This window comes from Procambarus clarkii, chromosome 31, assembly GCF_040958095.1.
Source record: "Procambarus clarkii isolate CNS0578487 chromosome 31, FALCON_Pclarkii_2.0, whole genome shotgun sequence".
NCBI lineage: Eukaryota > Metazoa > Arthropoda > Malacostraca > Decapoda > Cambaridae > Procambarus > Procambarus clarkii.
The window spans coordinates 31,511,143-31,526,875 of NC_091180.1; the positions used below are offsets into that span (position 1 = coordinate 31,511,143).

Consider the following 15,733-nt stretch of genomic DNA (forward strand, 5'->3'; position numbering starts at 1 on the left):
ATAGGTGATATACTAAACATAATAGATACCCCTAAAAAGATTCATAGAAAACACCGACCTTACCTAACCTTGTTAGTATCTTAAGATAAGCATCTTATTGCTTCGTAATTACAATTATTACTTAACCTATACCTATTATAGGTTAGGTAATAATTGTAATTACGAAGCAATAAGATGCTTATCTTAAGATACTAACAAGGTTAGGTAAGGTCGGTGTTTTCTATGAATCTTTTTAAGGGTATCTATTATGTTAAGTATGTCACCTATGCACATATTTAATAAGTCAATATTGACTTATTAAATTTGCGAGAACGGGTTGCCTTATCCTGATCCCTTCCAAGTGCTATATAGTCGTAATGGTTTGGCGCTTTCCCTGATAGTTTCCTTCCCTTCCCCTACGGTAACCAACGTTAGAAATGTAACCTATTATGGAAAATAATGGCTCGCAAATATCTGTGTTTTCCACCCATCATTAAAGCCTGAGGCACGACCATAGTGTGGACACTAGTGCACCACAGGGGTGCCGCACCTATTTAGTGGGTGGTGGCAGTGGAACCCTCTGGACAGGCGGGACCAAAGAGCTAAAGCTCAACCCCCCCTCCCCCCCCCCCCCCCCGCAAGCACAACTAGATGAGTACACGGACACATAGTAAAGGAGTGGTCAATCAGCGCGGGTTGAGAGGCTGTCAAGGTGTCAAGGGTCATAACCACTTACTCGAGGTCATGGTGTCATGAGTTGACAGTCTGAGCGGCTGTAGCAACATTGTTGCCCCGTCCTCGTCAACACAGGCCAATGGTCAGTCCATACAGTCTCCAAACCCACTGTTTAGGAATGGTGTAACGTTTTACACACGAATCTCGACTGGCGATGTTTGAACATTTCTGGAACAGTGTTTCGCTGGCGACCTCTGTTCGAATTGGTGCTTAGCTGGCGACCTCTGTTCGAATTGCAACGCTGTAAATGCTTCACCCACGTACTTCAAATACAAATAATCGCCAACAGAACCTGAACACCGAAACTACGCCTAAACATGCATAATATGTTAATAAACAATAATAATTGATATTTGAGAACATTTCTATTTTGAAAAATGAGCGTTGATGAATGTGTCTTTGGGGTCGGCCGCTGGATGGAATGAACATACCCTAAGGACAAGGTTTCTCAGGAAATAGGTATCGTTACTCAGCTGTTTCTGGCTGCATATGGGTATGAGAGAGAGAGAATAAATAAATAAATAAATAGTTGGGAGTCGGTACATTAAACAACTGACGGTTAGCAAGGCGGGGTCCAAGAGCTAAAGAACTTGATTCTACAGACACAAATAGTAAACAAACACACGCGAGAGCAACTTGATGTCTCGCCCACTTTCACCGCCCCTCTCAATGGCTCTCACATCAGTTTAGTAAAGATGTGTTCCTGCGCCCTCTCTCTGCGGGCCGTGTAAGCCTTGCTGCTTGTGTGAGAGGGGAGAGAGTGTGTGTGAGAGGTGTTACAGTCAGTCCGCCGCTAACAATATCAAAGGCTGCGTAAGCAAGGCTCCGGATCTCGTCTTAAAATACTCCTGTGACGGCTGCTGCGTAGCTGTGGTGCTGGTGGCAGTGGCGCCGCCGGGGCTGGCCTGGGGGTGTGGGCGTCTGGGGTGACAGTGGGCGTCTGGCTGGTGGAGGGAGAGCATGTGGTACAAGTATGGCTGGATGGACGGTGTGCGGGTGAACATTTCCTCGTGCGTGTCCATATATGTGTAAGTGTGCTTCGAGATTTGTCTCTTAAATCGTCAGGATGGACGCTGCAAGCCCAAACGCTTCTCACTGGAGGTCTGGGCGGAGCCTACCTACCCCCATCCACCCTATTCCCTCACAACATAGCCCTCCCCTCTCATACATTCCCCTCCCCCCCCCCCCATATCCCTCACTCCTCTCCCAACCCCTTCCATCTCCCCCCCACACAAGAGAACAATAACTTGCTCCCTTACTGTAAGTAGATAAGAGGTGTGGCTGATAGGCTGACTGGCTGGCTGATAGGCTGGCTGGCTGGCTGGCTGATAGGCTGGCTGGCTGATAGGCTGGCTGGCTGATAGGCTGGCTGGCTGATAGGCTGGCTGGCTGATAGGCTGGCTGGCTGGCTGGCTGATAGGCAGGCTGGCTGGCTGATAGGCAGGCTGGCTGGCTGATAGGCTGGCTGACTGATAGGCTGGCTGGCTGATAGGCTGGCTGACTGATAGGCTGGCTGGCTGATAGGCTGGCTGGCTGGCTGATAGGCTGATAGGCAGGCTGGCTGATAGGCTGATAGGCAGGCTGGCTGATAGGCAGGCTGGCTGATAGGCAGGCTGGCTGATAGGCCGGCTGGCTGATAGATCTGTCCCATCCTTTATCACAGACCACGACCTTGGGTAGGGAGGGCACAAAGGCTATTTTTCACGCGCGTGGAGCCCCAGGCTTCAGGTACCGCGAGGCGGCCCATCTACCTCACGACTTTCCCCTCAGCAGGCCTCGATATTGCCACATTAACAATTGCTGCCTTAATTTCTGGCCAATCCACACGTCTAGGGCCTACCACAGTTGGTAGGAGGGGCGGTGCACACTTAGTGCCTCTGTAGCTGACCTACTTGGCACACTGAAGACTAGACCTTAGGCCTAGGCCTATGTCAAACAGGAGGATGGATACATCCTGCCTGCTCCTCCTCTAGCTTGAGGGCAACTGTAGAATGTAATTTTACCTGTACCAAAGTAATTGGAATGTGTCACCTTTTGAACGTAGTCTAATTTTTCATTTAAAATTTTTTAATATCTGTAAATTTTCTGCATTTTTCCCAGAGGCAGTTTTCATACTTATTTTAGTGTGGTCAGCGGAGGAGAACCCGAAACTGTTCTTTGTTTTGGGTCTTGTATAAGGACGAGAAAGAGTATAGATTCATGAACCACACTTTGGTTCATGCAAAGTATACCAATATATTCATAGATTATAGAGTAGATTCATAGAGTATAGATGCATGAACCATACTTTGGTTCATGCATCTAAACTTGGTTCATAACTTGGGGCTCAAGGTTCGAATCCTGCTGACTAGAGTGTTTGATATACAACAGCTCTTTGTCATTTCTAACAAAATATTAGATCCTCTTCCTTTGCCCGTTATTGACCCTTCAATGTCATTTTGTGGTCTAGTATTCCATCGGCACAGTCTTGAAATGCTTTTTCTAAATCTATTTTCATTTCCGTTTTGGTTTGTTTATAACGTTGCTATAATTTTTCTCACAAGTGATCAATTGCAAAATTAAAATATCTTGGTGCTTTTAAAAAGTGTCGCGACTACATAGCTGTTAAGTTGGCTTGTTAGCATCCTCTCAAACCTTAGTGATGTGTTGATAGTTGGTGAGGTGTGTGGTTTACAGTGGTTCCATGGTAAGGTTAGGCTACGGTATACCTCTTAGATATTGTGCTATTTTTATCCACACAACTTGGTAAATAAAATTGAAATACATCACTTAAGCATAACTTGTGTAATTATTAAATAGGCTTACTAACCAAACACAACTTTGATGTAATACAAAGCCAAATAAAATTACTCTTTTTTTATTTACGGTATAATTTTTTGTAGTCTCTTCGCTGTGGTGTGAGATAGGCTTGTGTTGTCTGTCTCTGTCGCTCTCTCTGTCGCTCCCTCTCTCTCTCTCTGTCTCTCTCTCTGTCTGTCTCTCTCTCTGTCTCTCTCTCTGTCTCTCTCTCTGTCTCTCTTTTTTTTTTCTTTTCCCCCCTCCCCTCCCCTCCACCCACCCCCACCTTCCTGGATCCTCATGAATAGCATTTTAATTAACGGTTATGGTAATCTAGTTGTTTTATAGAGCACGTGCTCCGACCTGCATGCGCGCGCACGCCTGACACGCACACGCACGCCTGACACGCACACGCACGCACACACACGCACGCCGGCGGCACCACCACCCAGGAGGGTAAAGACACCCGTAAGAGTTACATAAAAGGCCTTCTGTGCAGCGGTTTGGGTGAAATGTAATGGATACCACTACTAGGACGGAATTGGACAGGCAGGCAGGCAGGCAGGCGGGCGGGCGGGGAGGCAGGCGGGCAGGCGGGCAGGCAGGCGGGCAGGCAGGCAGGCAGGCAGGCGGGCGGGCAGGCAGGCAGGCAGGCAGGCAGGCAGGCAGGCAGGCAGGCAGGCAGGCAGGCAGGCAGGCAGGCAGGCAGGCAGGCAGGCAGGCAGGCAGGCAGGGAAGGTAGCAACCAGACAGGTAAGCAAAGGGACACCAGTAAAACAGGTATGCAGGGTGAAGCAAGCAGAGGGCGGCAAGAATGCAGGCAAGCAGACAGGGGAGAATGTATTCCTGACTGCCGGAATGAAAGCCTGACGGACACTTGGCATGAACCCGGCACTGGAGAACCCCAGAGACAGGAGAACAGACAGACACGGGTACACAGACATAGGACAGAGGTTGACAGAGAGAACGGGGAAGAAATAACTTCGAAACAACAAAAGACTTCGATGCCTCTCACACGCTTCCAGACGATATCTTGTTTACATGTCCCCGCTTGAGTGATGCTATAGATGGTCCCATACTGCGCCTTACCTTCCATTACCTTCCCCTCCCCTTACCCTCACCCTCCCCTCCCCTTACCCTCACCCTCCTACTGCCCTAACCTTCCCTTCCTAGCCCCCCCGCCCTCCCCCCAACCACCTATCCTCTTCCAGGGATTAAAAGTAATTCCCCCCTCGTTGATTTTATTTGTGACGTTGGGATATGACCGCGTACTTGTATAGTGGTTATGGCCTCTAATGGACTTGTATGGTGTAAATGGCAGGTGAGCTGCAGCTCCCGGTCCCGCCTCTTGGCTCCCGATCGATGGGCGTCGTTGGGGGTTCATCATGTCAACTTTTGAACAAATGTAGGAAAGTTAGGTGTCAGACTTAAATGGAGCCTTCTAAATTGTTCTAAATCTAAATGCTAAATCTTTCCTCCCGGTAAGTCGCTGACGTATATTAGGAAGAGAGGAGGTCATCCCTTTGTTTATTATTCTATTGTCTATTAATGGACTTGGTGTCTATTAATCTTGTTTAAATTACTAATCAAGCTGTCAATGTAATCAATCAGAGCTTTAATATAACAATGTGCTTTAATATACTTATCTCTCTCATCTCATTTTTCTCTTGTAATGTATCTTTCATTTATCAATTCTGATTGAAATTACCTACTTAAAATTATCTGCTAGATTAAGGAGCTTGCCCGAAACGCTGCGCGTACTAGTGGCTTTGCAAGAATTGTAAATACTGTACTATCCAATGTATTCTCACAAACCCAATGTACCTTCTTGTATATATATATAATAAATAAATAAATAAATAAATAAATTACTCAGGCTCAGTCTGGTGCTTCATCCACCGCTTGTACTCGGGGTCTTGTACTCGGGGTCTTGTACTCGGGGTCTTGTACTCGGGGTCTTGTACTCGGGGTCTTGTACTCGGGGTCTTGTACTCGAGGTCTTGTACTCGAGGTCTTCCCTAAACCTCGCCATGGACGCAGCTGACGCAGACGCTGAACATTGGAACAATGTTTGGGGCCAGATTCACGAAGCAGTTACGCAAGTACTTACGAACGTGTACATCTTTCCATCAATCTTTGACGGCTTTGGTTACATTTATTAAACAGTTTACAAGCATGAAAACTTGCCAATCAAATGTTGTTATTGTTATAAACAGACTCCTTGAGCTCCAGAGCTCATTAACTGTTTAATAATTGTAAACAAAGCCGCCAAAGATTGAGAAAAGATGGACAGGTTCGTTTGTGCTCGCGTAACTGGCTCGTGAATCTGGCCCTAGGTTCGTAAGTACTCGCGTAACTGCTTCGTGAATCTGGCCCCCAAAGAGCCATGTCCGGGAAATGTTCGTAGGGATTCCATTGTCGTTCCTTAAAATGACGTACACCAGCATATGTTTATTCCTTGTGGCCAGCCCGTCCTCCTAAGATATCCCAGCAGAAAACGGGACAGAATGTCAAATTCGCGAGCCGCTAATATTTTCTAGTTCGACAATCCAAGAGGCTTCATCCCCCTCTCCACAACCTCAAATATTACAACCTGTCCTACAAAGAACGTCCCTTTTCGTTCGTTAGCGTTACACGAGACCAAAAAAATTTGTCGTACTAGAAAATGGAAGCGGCTGGCGAAAGTGACGTACTGTCCCGTTTTCTGAATGGGAACATCTTAGACATACGGGCCGAGGTCAACACGCCCGCCAGTGAACTACTCAGACAGGATGTTGCAATGCCTAACACAGTCAGTGGGGAGCGGGTAGTGGGGGGGGGATGTGCAGGGAGGGGTGGGGGACGGGGAAGGAGGGAGGGAATGGGGGGTCAGATCAGAGATGTGGAGACGAGAGTGGTTATAAAGAAAGGGGTAGGGCGGTTCCCCCCCCCCCCCCACCTTCCTGGCTAACATCACAACTGCCTTTTAGAAACTTGTGTAAGGAAAGATTCAGAACGTTGTATACCATTTATGTCGGACCAGTCGTGGAGTATGCGGCCCCAATATGGAGCACATACCTTGGCAAGCACAGAACCATGTTGGAGACGGTTCAGAGGTATGCCACTAGCCTAGTCCCAGAACTAAGAGGCACGAGTAAACAGGAAAGGCTGCGTGGACTGCATCTCAGGTTGCTGGAAGACACAAGAGTTAGAAGAGACAATATTACCACGTACAAAATACTAGGGGAAATTGACAGGATAGATCTTCATCAATCAATCAATCAACACGGGTGGTACTCGCACAAGGGGACACAGGTGGAAACAGAGTACCCAAATGAGCCACAAACCTTAGACTTTTTTCAGCGAGGCGAACTCTGTACACAGTTTCAAATGTAGATATAATAGAGCCCAATAGACTCAGAAACCTGTGTACCAGTTGAGAGGCGGGACCAGAGTGTAGAAGCTGAACCCCCGCAAGCACAATTAGGTGAAGGAAAGTTGTTCAGTGTTCACCAGGTGACTTCTGTTCAGTCTTGAGTGTGTTCCTTCATGTGTATGGTGTTCATGTCGCTCTGTATGTGGGCGCGTCTGTGTAGTAAGTGCTCAACTTTGATCAGTAATTGTAGTGTTCCAATTGTCTCGTTGTGTATGTTTACCTTTATGCCAGAGAGAAGGGGCGGCGGCCTGGCGGAGGAGAGGCAGGGAGGCGTGGCGGGCCGGGGCGGGCGTGGCGTGGCGTGGCGTGGCGGCCTGGTCTTCGACTCATCAGTGGTCAGGTCGAGGGCCATTAGTGGGATCCGTGCCATTACCCTGGATCCTGTTGCCCACTGGAAGGGAGGGAGGACGGTCTTCGGGAGGTATATATTTGACGGTCTGGCCGTCAGGCATTCCTTACGGGGCTATTCATGTCCGTGCCACTTCTTGGGGTGGCTTGACCTTCATCAATCAACAATCGTCAGGCATTCAGTAGGTCAGCGGAGCTTGATCACTGCGGACTGTCGGTCTGATCAACCGACTGACCTGACTTCGACTGTGCCTAGACGGCTAACTAACCTGACTTCGACTGTATCCAGACGGCTGACTGACTTGACTTCGACTGTGCCCCGACGGCTGACTAACCTGACTTCGACTGTACCCATACGGCTAACTAACCTGACTTCGACTATACCCATACGGCTAACTAACCTGACTTCGACTGTGCCCATACGGCTAACTAACCTGACTTCGACTGTGCCCAAGAGATCCTCACGGCTTCTTCGCGGTATTAACTTCGTGAACCTAACGCTCTCCCTCAATCGTGTGCGCGATAGAGAGGATTTATGAACCTGTTAGTGTTGCTTTAAAGAAAAAATAGACGAGCCGTTGTCACCTGACCTTCTACGTTCAGTTTTTGCTGTTAGTTCATTGTACCACTTTCTCAGGGGACGGTCCTAAGGAGCTGTACACGGTGATGTGGCCTTGATGCTTCTACAGTAGGCTGGCGTTTCTAATTTGTCGACTTGACAGGGAGGAGTTGATCTTAATGAAGGTTTGCCCGTCAACTCCTACAGCTACTTAAAAAAAAGTATTCCCTTCCCGCCAAAAAGTTAATCAATCGCCTATCTTTCCTCGTTCACTTCCTCCCTCTTGTTAGACGTCTAGTAACGTCTAGCAAGATGAAGTAACAACGTCTAATGGAAGATCTGTACCCTGCATGACCTTCGTTACTAACCAAGAAGGTTTCGTCTAGAACCTTCGTTGCTTTTTATCTTGCTTTTTAACCGAGATTGTTTTAACTTTATCCACGTGTTCAGATGATGACCAAAAAGCCTTCCCTTGACATATGGTATGATGGCGTGGCGTCAGCCTGTCTATCGGTCTGCCTTTGATGGATTATACATTCACAATAACTGTGTCGTGCCCAAGTGTGTGAGCTTGTCTGGCTGACTTTACCTGGCGATGATTTCGGGGCTCAATGTCCCCGCGGCCCGGTCCCCGACCAGGCCTCCTGGTTGCTGGACGGGTCAACCAGGCTGTTGGCGTATTGAATCACAGCCTGGTTGATCAGGTATGCTTGCAGACGTGTCCTGTTTGCCTGCCGTCACACCTCGAGGCATGACCTAGCTGTCGGCTTGTCAAGCTTGAAGCATGACCTACCAGCAGTAGGGCGCCAGGAGAGATTACCCAGGACTTAAACGTCTGCAAGTTTCCGCATTCCCACGGTTGGGGAGCTAATCAATAGTCTCACACCTGTCACCTTACTGCCTCGTACCTGCTGTCTACCACCTCCTCCACCACCTGGTGTGTCAGTAGAGGCATGTTCCCTGCCTCTTTCCCCACGGAGACGCCCTCTACCGTGCCAGGGGGCGTGGTTGGCCGCCCCCCTGGCACTCTGGGCGCCCTCTGGGTGGTGCAAGAGGGGGTTCTGGCCTAGCTGTTAGTGTCCTTCACTCCCCGGGGGCTGAACTGCCTCGCGACGCTTCTGTATCTTGTCTTATAATGAGGCGTGCACGGTACTTGCCTGGTTGTGCTTGCGGGGGTTGAGCTCTGGCTCTTTGGTCCCGCCTCTCAACTGTCAATCATCTGGTGTACAGGTTACTGAAGCCTACTGGGCTCTATCATATCTACACTTGAAACTGTGTATGGAGTCAGCTTCCACCACATCACTGCCTAATGCATTCCATTTGTCTACTATTCTGACACTGAACAAATTCTTTCTAACGTCTCTATGGCTCATTTCGGCACTAAATTTCCACCTGTTCCCTAGTGCGTGTGCCCCCATGTGTTAAATAGTCTGTCTTTATCTACCCTATCAATTTCTCTAGGAATCTTGTATATGGTGATCATATCGTCCTCTAACTCTTCTGTCTCCCAGTGACGTGAGGTTTAATTCCCGTAGTCTCTCCTCGTAGCTCATACCCCTCAGTTCGGGTACTAGTCTGGTGGCAAACCTTTGAACCTTTTCCAGTTTAGTCTTATCCTTGACTAGATATGGACTCCATGCTGGGGCTGCATACTCCAGGATTGGTCTGAACATATGTGGTATACAAAGTTCTGAAAGATGCCTTACACAAGTTTCTAAAGGCCGTTCTTATGTTGGCCAACCTGGCATATGCTGCTGATGTTATCCTCTTGGTATGGGCTTCAGGGGACAGGTCTGGCGTGATATCAACCCCAAGTCTCTTTATCTCTGACTCTTGAAGTATTTTATCTCCCAAATGATACCTTGTATCTGGTCTCCTGCTCCCTACAACTTATCTTCATGACATTACAATTGCTTGGATTAAACTCTAACAACCATTTGTTCGACCATTCCTGCAGCTTGTCCAGGTCTTTTTGAAGCCTCAAGCTGTCCTCCTCTGTCTTAATCCTTCTCATAATTTTAGCGTCGTCAGCAAACATTGAGAGGAATGAGTCTATGGCCCTCTGGGAGATCATTTACGTATATCAGAAACAGGATAGGACCGAGTACAGAGCCCTGTGGGACTCCACTGGTGACTTCACGCCAATCTAAGGTCTCACCCCTCACTGTAACTATCTGCTTCCTGGTGATGTGGCCTTGATGCTTCTATAGCTTCAGCTTGGGCTCTGTCTCTCCTCTTCTCCCTCCCTCTCCCTTCCCCTCCCTTCTCCCTCTCCCTCTCCCTCCCTTCTCCTCTCCCTCTCACCGCCCCTCACCAGACACCTGCATCACCCACGTAGACAACACAGCTGTGAGCCTGAGAGCAAATCAATACGACGCGACGATTATATCGTGTCGGCAGCGGTATTGTCAGGTGTTAGAGGTCGTACCTGTGTCCTCGACAGGTGTTAGGTAGGGTCGTACCTGTGTCCTTGACAGGTGTTGTTAGGTAGGTGTTACCTGTGTGCCCTTGGAAGCAAACACTGTTACTGTTTTCGATGTCGTAACACCCTTGCTAGAGCTGCGTTGGCCAGCTGGTAGTCGTTTGTTTCTGCAAATAGAGGCAGCGCTTTGTGGCGTGTTTACAGCCAATTGAGGTGTGTGTACTCACCTATTTGTGCTTGCGGGGGTTGAGCTTTGGCTCTTTGGTCCCGCCTCTCAACTGTCAATCAACTGGTGTACAGATTCGTGAGCCTACTGGGCTCTATCATATCTACACTTGAAACTGTGTATGGAGTCAGCCTCCACCACATCACTTCCTAGTGTATTCCATCCGTTAACTACTCTGACACTGAAAAAGTTCCTTCTAACGTCCCTGTGGCTCATGTGGGCACTCAGTTTCCACCTGTGGCTCATGTGGGTACTCAGTTTCCACCTGTGTCCCCTTGTTCGCGTACCACCAGTGTTGAATAGTCTATCCTTGTTTACCCGGTCGATTCCCTTGAGGATTTTGTAGGTTGTGATCATGTCTCCCCTTACTCTTCTGTCCTCCAGGGTCGTAAGGTGCATTTCCCGCAGCCTTTCCTCATAACTCATGCCTCTTAGTTCTGGGACTAGTCTAGTGGCATACCTTTGTACTTTTTCCAGCTTCGTCTTGTACTTGACAAGATACGGGCTCCATGCTGGGGCCCCATACTCCAGGATTGGCCTTACATATGTGGTGTGTGTGTGTGTGTTGTGTGTGTGTGTGTGTGTGTGTGTGTGTGTGTGTGTGTGTCCCACCCACCCCTCATGGGCTGGGCGGAATGAGGGGGCACTAAATGTGTGTGAATGGGGGAGCCTTATTACCCTAGTTGATGCCTTTCTTGAGGGTGGTTGCGCATGGTTCCTTGTATATCTTAGGCTGGCCTGGGTGCCGCGAGGCAGCGTGACCGCATTCTTGACGAGCTTATGCCACATGTGAAGTCACATAAGGGCCAGACCACAGCACGGGGCGGGAAGCTGTGTGGTGCTGCAGGAGACTTCTACCCACGGGAACAGTGGCAAAGAAGGTCTTTGAGAAGGAGCCTTCTTTGGCGGCGATAGGGCAAGGAACAGGGGGCCGCTTGTGTCATTGTAACAATGTTATATAGATCCCCTGTCCACCATCCCCCCTACACCTCGTTCCCCCCCAACCCTGGCACTATTTAACGACCCTTCTTCCTCCAACGACCCTCCGCAACAGCCTCCCGCCCGCCAACAGCCCTTCGCCCGCCAACAGCCCTTCGCCCGCCAACAGCCCTTCGCCCGCCAGGGACTTCGCTGGAGTAATGGAGCCTTTAGTAACTATGAAAGACCCACCGTCTGCGGGCTTGTATTTTTTAACGTAAGTAAACGTAGGTGTGTGTATGTGAACCAGCTAATGTTTGCACCGCCACAGTCATCTGTGTGGTTGGGGAAAATTGCAAGCTCCAGAGGGCATGTTTGGGTAGCGAGGCGTCTCTTCGGGACCAAGGGAGGGAACAGACTTGCGAGTGATCCATATCCTCTTGGGATAAACATCAGGAGCCAGATTCACGAAGCAGTTACGCAAGCACTTCCGAACCTGGGACCAGATTCACGAAGCAGTTACGCAAGCACTTACGAACCTGGGGCCAGATTCACGAAGCAGTTACGCAAGCACTTACGAACCTGGGGCCAGATTCACGAAGCAGTTACGCAAGCACTTCCGAACCTGGGGCCAGATTCACGAAGTAGTTACGCAAGCACTTACGAACCTGGGGCCAGGTTTACAAAGCAGTTACGCAAGCACTAACGAACCTGGGGCCAGGTTCGCGAAGTTACACAAGCACTTCCGAACGTGTACATCTTTCCTCAATCTTTGACGGTTTGGTTACATTTATTAAACAGTTTACAAGCATGAAAACTTGCCAATCAACTGTTGTTATTGTTATAAACAGCCTCCTGGTGCTTCGGAGCTCATTAACTGTTTAATATTGTAAACAAAGCCGCCAAAGACTGAGAAAAGATGAACAGGTTCGTAAGTGCTTGCGTAACTGCTTCGTGAATCTGGCCCCAGGTTCGTAAGTGCTTGCGTAACTGCTTCGTGAATCTGGCCGCTGATGTTTTCTGACCCCTTTCCCTATACGAGGTATAGGGGGGGCAGGGGGAGTTGTGCCCATGGGCATCGAGGGAGGGGGGGGGGGGGGTAGGCGTGCCCTCCGGGTGTCGGAAAGGGGGGTAAGTGCCCCCCTCAAACCCCTATCACCAGTTCCCATTGGATGATGGACTTTTGATGAACAGATCTAATGGGTAGTTATCACTCGCTAATGGCCTCGTGCAGTGACCCTTCACGCTGAGGTCACCCCCCCCCCCCCACACCCCTTCGTCCACCTGCATATCGAAGTCACTAACGAGGCGCTTGGACCCAACCTGGTCTTGGAGAGGTCTCATTTTCTCAAGAATTTTTTTTTAGTTTTTCTCATTCTTCATTTTTTCCTTCAGGGTTCCCCCTCCCCCCCCCCCCCCCGCCCTGCCCAACCACTTGGGCCGGACGGTACAGTGACAGTCTCGCTTCATGCAGGTCGGCGTTCAATCCCCGACCGTCCAGGTGGTTGGGTACCATTCCTTTCCCCGTCCCATCCCAAATCCTTATCCTGGCCCCTTCCCAGTGCTATATAGTCGTAATGGCTTGGCACTTTCCCCTGATAGTTTCCTTCCTAGTTCCCCCCCCCCCGTCCTTCAGAGCCCCCCCCCCCCCTCGTTCAGAGTTCCCCCTTCAGTATCACCTTAGTTTATACTGTCAGAATTCCAAAGTTCTCGTCTTTCTCAATACTATCCTTAAGGTTAGTTTGTTTCCATGCGATGTTTATTTGTTTTTAAGTTGTCTATCTAGAGATGATTTCGGGGCTTAGCGTCCCCGCGGCCCGGTCCTTGACCAGGCCTCCTTTTTGTTACACATCCCCCAGGAAGCAGCCCGTAGCAGCTGTCTAACTCCCTGGTACCTATTGACTGCTAAGTCTAGATTTGGCAACAAGATTAACAGTAATAGAAACTATTGAAACCCGTAATTAAAGATGGCAATATAAAGATCTCAATGTTAATATTTGTGTTGATAGCGATCAAGAGCCATATATCATTTACAAGACACAACAAGTACAGTTACACACACAAATCACAATAGCGTGATGCATCAAATGAACAAATCGACAAGGGTCGTGATGAGGGTTCGAACCTGCGTCTGAGAGGATACCAGACGCGCAAGTGCAGTAGTTGGTGACGGAGGTCGCATGGAGAGACTGTCATGGAGGCTGTCAAGATGCGCAGTGCTTCTTGACAGCTGTCAGTTGACACCCACCTTCCTAATGGAGCGAGTTGTTGTTGTTATAGATTCAGCTACTCGGAACATGTTCCAAGTAGCACGGGCTATGGTGAGCCCGTAACTTACCTGGCACAGGAGTGGGGCAAGTAGCACGGACTATGGTGAGCCCGTAGTGGACTTACCTGGCACAGGAGCGGGGCAAGTAGCACGGACTATGGTGAGCCCGTAGTGGACTTACCTGGCACAGGAGCGGGGCAAGTAGCACGGACTATGGTGAGCCCGTAGTGGACTTACCTGGCACAGAAGCGGGGCAAGTAGCACGGACTATGGTGAGCCCGTAGTGGACTTACCTGGCACAGGTGCGGGGCAAGTAGCACGGGCTATGGTGAGCCCGTAGTGGACTTACCTGGCACAGGAGCGGGGCAAGTAGCACGGGCTATGGTGAGCCCGTAGTGGACTTACCTGGCACAGGAGCGGGGCATTTTTTGTACAATACGGTGTTTTAAATAGCAACATCTTTCAACACTGCAAGAGATTGCAAATATCTGGAAATTTTCTAGTGTTGCTTTGCCCTTTTTAATCTCAATGTTGAATGCCTTGGCTGCATACTAGAATGCGAGTCTCGCATAGGTTGTAACATAGCTACAGGCACCCCTGCCAGGCACTACCGCCCCCCCCCCTCCACCCCTGCCAGGCACTACCGTCCCCCCCCCTCCACCCCTGCCAGGCACTACCGTCCCCCCCCTCCACCCCTGCCAGGCACTACCGCCCCCCCCCCTCCACCCCTGCCAGGCACTACCGTCCCCCCCTCCACCCCTGCCAGGCACCACTGACCCGGATAGCGATGCCAAGTGACACAGATCTGCATGACAGAGGGGGAGGAGGGGGGGCGGGCGGGGGAAAGTGACGTAACGCAGATATTCTGTCATCTCCCCCCCCTCCCCCCCCCCCTCACACACAACTTACACCACAGCCAATCTTCAAACACTCGCAAGGTCGAAACTCGTATCTCCTGGGAAGGCGCGTCTGGTCTTCGGTGTTGCTGCTCATCGCTTAGATTATTATTACTCTTAAATTGGGCCGATTGGGCTTCTGCGTCGTTGTTCCATTTGGCACGTCACTAGAGGCATCGTGGGCCCTCCTCACCCTACAACTCTGGCCCTGACGGCTGAGTGGACAGCGCCCGGGATTCGTAGGTCCAAGGTTCCGTGTTCGATCGCCGGTGGAGGCGGAAACAAATGGGGTAAGAGTTTCTTTCACCCTGATGGCCCCCTGTTCACCTAGCAGTAAATAGGTACCTGGGAGTTAGACAGCTGCTACGGGCTGCTTCTTGGGGGACGTGTAACAAAAAGGCGGCCTGGTCGAGGACCGGGCCGCGGGTCCCTGGTGTGGCCCCCAGGGTGCGTCACCCCTCCCAGGAAACCCTAGACGTGTGTTCTCGTCTCTGAAACCTGCTCTTGATTGTCCTCCTCTTCTTTGTTCCTCATTCTCTACCTTTGTTTTCCCTGTTCTCTCCCTCCATCTCCCTTCCTCCCCATTCTCTACCTTTGTTTTCCCTGTTCTCTCCCTCCACCTCCCTCACCCCGGTAACATATAATAAACTGCGTTTTTCTGAAATATAAATTATGATTACACAGAACTGACGCTGCGTCTTGGGGAAGGAACGCCGCTGAAGGAGCACAGCTACCGGCCTCCACTCAGTCACAGAAGCAACTGACTCTAGTCGATGTTGGTGTTGGGGTTGGAGGCAGCTATATAGCGTTGTGGGGGTTGAGGACGAGGGTTAGGGTGGAGGTGGAGAGGCAGCGAGTGTGGGGGAGGAAGGGGGTGGCAGGCGAGGCTGGTTCCATGAAGAACCTGGTTTGGCGGGAAATATGAGCGCGCCCCTGCCAGCAGTTTCTCTCCACCATTACTAAAGTGGTTCGTTACTTGGCCTAACCTACATAGTTTAATATCACACGCGTTGATTAATTTTCTCCATATATTGATATCATGCAATCTGTCCTAATAGAGCGTCGCATTTTGACCTATTACTCTACCTACGGGCAAAAACTGTCGTACTAAAAATTGAAAAAAATTCAAAATTCCAAGTTTATTCAGGTAAAGTACATACATACAAGGGGTGATACAAATATTGCTGA

The 15,733-nt window shown here is 49.8% G+C and overlaps 1 protein-coding gene across 5 annotated transcripts in view; it reads left to right on the plus strand.

Moving 5' to 3' along the window:
- SelR (methionine sulfoxide reductase SelR) overlaps positions 1–15,733 on the plus strand; it is a 57,639-nt gene that overhangs the window by 29,487 nt on the left and 12,419 nt on the right. Inside the window, exon 1 of one of the 5 annotated variants that reach the window (XM_045743611.2) lies at positions 1,592–1,742. The exons of 3 other annotated variants lie outside the window; for them this stretch is intronic. The gene's annotated coding sequence lies outside the window, so the exon portion shown is untranslated. Of the gene's footprint in view, positions 1–1,591; positions 1,743–11,639; positions 11,658–15,733 lie in introns of those variants that run through there. One more of the 5 variants, XM_045743615.2, reaches the window with a different exon arrangement.